Source organism: Oryctolagus cuniculus, chromosome X (genome assembly GCF_964237555.1).
Source record: "Oryctolagus cuniculus chromosome X, mOryCun1.1, whole genome shotgun sequence".
Lineage (NCBI taxonomy): Eukaryota > Metazoa > Chordata > Mammalia > Lagomorpha > Leporidae > Oryctolagus > Oryctolagus cuniculus.
The window spans coordinates 33,208,189-33,214,717 of record NC_091453.1 but is presented as its reverse complement, the minus strand read 5'-3'; the positions used below and the strand labels follow the sequence as shown (position 1 = coordinate 33,214,717).

General features: G+C 50.9%; 1 pseudogene; it reads left to right on the top strand.

Annotated features, from left to right (window-relative positions):
* The first annotated feature begins 4,500 nt into the window (after window positions 1-4,500).
* LOC138847645 (UV excision repair protein RAD23 homolog B pseudogene) lies at window positions 4,501-5,969 on the top strand (annotated as a pseudogene).
* The last annotated feature ends 560 nt before the right edge of the window (window positions 5,970-6,529 follow it).

Below are 6,529 nucleotides of genomic sequence, written 5' to 3'. Positions count from 1 at the left end.
TTTCAAATGACAGGATTCCATTGTATACTGTGTACTATGCAATAGTGTACATATATTATAATGACCATATTCAGTCTTCAGGTGATGGACATTTGGTTTGTTTCCCTATCTTAGCTATTGTGAATTCAGCTGCAGTAAGCATGAAGGTATAGCTAACACTTTCATATGCTGATTTCATTTCCTTTGTGTAAATTCCCAGGAGTGGGATGTTTGGGTCATATGCTAGGTCTCCATTCAGAATTCTGAGGTATCTCAGACAGTATATTGTTTCCCCAGTAGCTGTACCAGTTTACATTCTCAACAAGTGTGGATCAGTTGCCTTTTCCCAAATCCTCGGCAAATGTTTGTGGTTTGTTGACTTCTGTATGAAAGACATTCTAAGGGGGTGAGGTGAAACTATACTGTGAATTTGATTTGCAATTCCCTGACAGCTAGTGGTCCTGAGCATTTTTTCATGTATCTCTTGGACATTTTATTTCCTCTTATGACAAATGCTGTCGCTCCCCGTCTTCGTGGAGGAACGACACAGGACCCTGCGCTGTTCTTTCGTCTGTTCGGCCCTCCCCGGGTTTGCTGCTGGTTCTTCCCGGGTTGGCTACTGTCCCTTCCACCTCCGTGGAAGGGCAGTTCCCCCTGGGCACATTCCCCACTTCCGCAGGGGAGCGGCACACCGCTGGCCGGCTCTCTCGGGGGCTGCACAGGTGTTCCTTCAGATAGATGTTCCCCTTAGATGTTCCTGGTGCATGCCGTCTCTCTCCTCCTTTATAGTCCTCCTCCGCCAATCCCAACTCTGCTGCCCACACGCCGAGTACGCTGCTCTCCTCCAATCAGGAGCAAGTCCTACAGTTTATTGGCTGAACTGGAGGCAGCTGTGTAGAAGCTGTTTTCTTCTCTCCCAGCGCCATATTGTGGGAGAGCAGATGCACAGAATAAGTCTTAATTCCAGTAACTTAGTCTAGTCCGAGTTGCTCCCCACAAATGCCTGTTCAAGTAATTTGCCCATTTCTTATCTGGATTGTTTGCTTTCTTGCCATTGAGTTCATGAGCTCATTTTAGATTCTGGTAAAGTTGTTGCATTGAAATATGACAAAGACTTAAATTAGAATATAAAAGTACAGATTTTTAAATAAATCACAGGAAAGAGTTTCAGAATTAAGACTTGGAAAAGACATCCTAAACATGACAATTAAAGCAATATCCAACAATTTTTAAAGGAATCATTTGAACTAGGAAATTAGCTATGTCTGTTCTGCAAAAAACCAGTAAGGATCAAGTTAGCAAAGACAGGCAACAAAATGGCCAAAATACATGCAGATCACTCATGTAACAAAAGGACTTATTCATACAGTGTACAAAAATATTACTGAAAATTCACGTCAGACAGGCAATGATAAGCTGAATTGAGGGGCAGGCACTTGGAACATTAGTTTAGGCTGCTCTAGCAATGTCAGTCCCACATGGACATAAATGATTCAAGTCCAGGCTTCACTGCAAATCTAGATCCATAGTAATGCACACCTGGGGTGCAGGGTTCAATACGTCTTTCCATACCACTAATGTGAGAGGTGGGAATGCAGCTATGAGCTGCTCTTCAGCCAGGCCAGCCATGGTCTGTGGGCTCTGAAGGAGTGAACTGGTAGATGGAAGATGTGTCTGTCCCTGTCTCCTGCCTCTCAAGTACAATGGAAGAAAGCAGCATTTAGAAAAAATGTGTGTTCTAGTGCCAAAAATGTATCGCTTCCTGCACGTGTACTCAAAATACCATTTCCAAGCAGTTTATAAATCATTGTCGTTGTTTTTTTCATATCTCAAGGCAGGAGCAGGAGTGGGAAACAGAGACACTCCTCCAGTTGCCCACCACAATGGGGCCTGGCAGAGGCCAAAGCCATGAGGCAGGAACTCCTCTAGTCACCCAGGTAGATGGGAGGGCCCCAGGTTCTTAGGCGCCACATTCTGCCGCTGTGCCAGCTGCCATAGGCTGGGGGCTATATTAGAAGCAGAGGAGCTGGGCCTCAAACCAAAACTCCCATATGGGACGCTGGCATCCCAGGCAGTAGTTTCACCTGCTGTGCCAACAGGCTGCCCTAAACCAAGAATTCTCTAATCAGCAAAGCTGACTTTGGGGAAAGAAAAAGCCATCCAGAAGTTAACCCTGAAAGAAATCTTGGACACTCTGGCCAGCAGAACTTCCTTGAAACAGTGGGTCAAACACATCCTTACGACAGAAATGCAGAACTAAAAGAGGGGGTCTCCCAACATGGAATGAAAGGCAGTACAACAGCAGGTGTCCAAAGAGAGGTATGCATAGGACAGAGCCTAAACTAAGGAGAAAGTGCTGATATTTCACAGAAAGGTAGAAGGAAGGATTTGGAATATTTTCACCATAAAGAAATGTTGTTGGGGAGTCAGATGTGTTGACCTTGATTTGTACATTACACACAGTTTCCATGGATTCCAACAACACACACTGGACTCCAAGTTTGGCATAGCAGTGTAGACAGACGCAGATTGGGACACCTGCACCCCACACTGGTATGCCTGCCTATATTCAAGTGCTTGCTTGCCTGCCAGTTTTAGTTTGCTATGGATGCAGACTGTGGTGTCCAGCAGGGGAGGCATCACATACTTGGATCCCTGCCACCAACATGGGATCCATGGACTGAGTTCCTGGCTCCTGGCTTCTGCCTGACAGAGCCCCAGCTCTTAACCAGGCTTTGGGGAAGCATATGAAGGAGGAGAAACCTCTGTCTGTCTTTTCTTGCTGACTCTCCACATTTCAAAATAAAAAATTGCAAAGGTGGTGAGTTTCTATTTAAAAAGGTACATGGTATCACATGCATATGTAAAGTTTCTATACGTCAATGCAAAAAGAATTTCAAGGTACAGTTGTTGTGGGTTTGGAGACAACATGGGAAGCCAGCATCCCTTGTCAGAGTGTTAGTTCAATGCCCAGCACCTAGCTTGTCATCGAGCTTCCAGATGATGGGTCTGGAAAAAAGCCAAGGATGGCCCAATGGCTTGTGTACCTGACACCAGCAGGCAGACCAGGGTTGAGTTCCTGGCTCCAACCTATTCTGTCCACATAGGCATTGAGCCACAGCCTGGAAGATATATACATATGTCTGTGTGTGTGTGTGTGTGTGTTCCTCTCTGTATCACTCTGCCTGCTAATGATCAAATATTTTTTACAGATCAACAAAAGGGTCTGTATCAAATAGATTTCACTTTTGCTCAGAACATTGTCAGTATCTGCAAGGTGGCTGAAGCAAAAATTAACCAATTGGTGTGGTTTCCACAGTGTGAGCAGAAACACTGAGGATTTATTTCATACCCTATCTTGCACTTGGGAGATAGGGGAGATTGCACAGAGAGTTAAACAGGGAGTCTGGCGGCCCCGTCAGACACGGGGAGAACGTCCTGCACAAGCAGGCTGCCTCTCCAGGACACTGGCATTTCCTCTACTAACACCTTCCTGTGCTGCAGGTGTGACCTTGCAGATTTAAATCACACCTTCAGGGTGGGTGCAGTCTTTAGTCAGAGCTGGCAGGGGAAGGGGATGAGAACCTGGGGAGAGCTGGATCAGCTCCAAGAGACCCTGGCTATTTTGTGTGACCTTGCAGTTTAAACCATGCCTCCAGTATAGCTGCGATCTTCCACCCAGAGCTAGCAGTGGAGGGGGCTGATCCCCTATGGAGACAGGCGGTCTCCAGGAGACCCCTGCAGGCTCCTTGAGCCCCAAGGAAACAGCATACGTACGTGAAACCGCTGTCCAATGGGCACCCCCAATAGCATAACTCAATTAACATATAGTACTGCCTTAAAATCCGAGGACGCTTCCTCAAAGCCAGTGTGCTGCTGGGGCGTTCCACCTGTCTTCTGAAGCACCAGACACTTTCTCTATTGCTTGTCAATGCAATGAAGTTTCTGCCTCTTTGCAAATAGTTTTCTGGCTTTTCATTTCTGTACTAAGCTGGGGAAAAGAACCCACGAGACTCGCTCTGGCAACCATCCTCCCTTCATGACTGGTATCAAACAGCACAAGTGTAGGAAACAGAAAATGAATAAACACAAAGGGATACAATGTTCCAGAGCTTATTACAGAGTAGCAAACGGAGAAAGTTCTAGAAAGGTTAGCAGTCCCCCAAAGGGATCTAAAAGAGGCTGTGAAGCACCAGAAGCCCAGACAGAGGCCCCGGGAGCTCGGAGTGCATGGACGAGCGAGGCTGAGCACCGCGACCGGGTGGGTGGCGAAGGAGCGTCCGGGCGTGGGAGGGCCCCTCCCGGCCACCGTCACGCGGGGAGCAACGGCTACTCCTGGGTGGGGGAGGGGCTGGCGGCGGCACGGCGGCCATCTTGAGCCAGGGGCCCGCACTGCGGAGGCCGGGGCTCACGGAAGGAGGCCCCGCGGGCAGGGCAGAGCGCGCTGGGCAGGGCGACTGGGACCCGCCCCCGCAGGGTCCCGAGAGCCAGAGGCAGAGGCAGTGTGAGGAGCGCGGCGGTGCCCGCCCCGCCAGGCCTCGCGCCCGCCTGCCCGGCGGCCAGCACGCGCCCCAGCCCGGCCAGCCGACCAGGCCGCGGCCCTGCGCGGCGGCGCCATGCGGCTCACCCTCAAGGCCTGGCCGCAGCTCACCTTCCACGTCGACATTGACCCCGGCCAGACGGTGAGGGCCCTCAAGGAGAAAATTGAAGCCGAGCAGGGCAGAGATGCCTTTCCGGTAGCGGGGCAGCAGCTCCTTTATGCGGGCCGCGTCCTCCCGGACGACGCTGTGCTCAGAGACTGTCAGATCCACGAGCACCACGCGGTGACGGTCCTGGTGGCCAGACCCGAGGCGGCGACCACAGCAGCACCGGCCACGGCCACGGCCACAGCCACAGCTGGGCAGTCCCATCCTGCCACCGCGGCATCGGCTGGTGCTGGGGCCCCAGCGCGCGGCCCTACCTTGCCCGCCACGCCTGCCACCTCCACGCGTGCCAAATCTGCGCCTGCCACCTCCACGCGTGCCACGTCCGCGCCTGCCTCCGTGTCAGCATCCAGTACAGCGTCGGCTCAGCCTGCACCTGCTGGCACACCTCAAGCTGCAGGGCAGCAGGCAGGCCCGCCAGGGGCTCCAAGCCCCACACCAGATGATGCCATCGCAGGACCCTCCTCTCGGGCCCAGCCGTCTGAGCAGGCAGCAAGGCTGACATGTCCGGCTTCCGAGCAAATGGTCGCCGAGATCGTGTCCATGGGCTACGAACGGGAGCAGGTCCTTGCAGCCCTGAGAGCCAGCTTCAACAACCCTCACAGAGCCGTGGAGTATCTTTTAATGGGACTCCCCGGAGACAGGGCAAGTGCGGTCGAGGTCGAGCCCCCTCAAGCCGGTAGCAGTGGAGCTGGTCGGTCTTCAGCGGTGGAGGCAGATGCAGGGACTGCGACATCGGGTTCTGGAGGACATCCCCTGGATGTTTTATGGAATGCACCAGAGTTTCAATTATTGAGACAAATCCTTCAGTACTTTCCGTCTTTGCTTCCAGGAGTGCTGCAACGCATATGTCCACAGGATCCTCTATTACGTAGGCAATTTAGACAATATCAGGATTATTTGGTTCACATGCTAACTGCCCCTATGGAAGAAGCTGGTGATGAAGGAGAAGGTGGAGGTGGCACTGTGGGAACCGCAGGATCATCAAAGGATTGTAGCTACATTGAAGTAACACCTCAGGAACAGGCAGCTATTGAAAAGTTAAAGGCAATCGGGTTTCCTGAAGGACTTGTGATCCAAGTATATTTTGCTTGTGATAAGAACGTGGTCTTAGCTGCCAGTATTCTTTCTGAGCTGGCCTTGGAGGAGGACTGAAAGGGACTCTCCTCTGACTCACACTTCGCGCCGATGCATTACGTTTTTGTTTACTACAACGTCTGGGATGACTTGGTCTCCTACCCACCATACTCGGCATCTGGTACCATATATTGGGGCTGGTGCAGGAGTCATGATGATGCAGGGCTGGGAGAGATACCCTGGCTGTCTTTTATTGGCCTTGATAAAATAATAAGTTACTTTTACTGGCTTTCCCTGTTTTCAGTAGACTCCATTCCACCACTGTGTCCAGACTACACCCAGGGTAATGCCTTGCTTTCTATTTCTTTATTTCAGTTGGTTTTGGAAACAGTGTCTGCTCCATAGAAATTTCTTAAAATTTTTATTTACATATTTGAAAGGCAGAATTACAGGGAGGCGGAGGCAGAGAGAGGGAGAGACAGAGAGAGACAGAGAGAGAGAGAGAAGGAGAAGTCTTCAATCTGCCAATTCACTCTCCAAATGGCCGCAACAACTAGAGCTGGGCCGATCCAAAGCCTGGAACCTGGAGCTTCTCATGGGTTTCCTACATGCAAGTAGGTGCCCAAGGTCTTGGGCCATCTTCCGCTATTTTCCCATGCCATAGCAGAGAGCTGGCTAGGAAATGGAGCAACCAGCCCTAGAACCAGCACTGGTATGGGATGCTGGAACTACAAGCAGTCGAGTTACTCGCTTTGTCAGAGCGCTTGCCC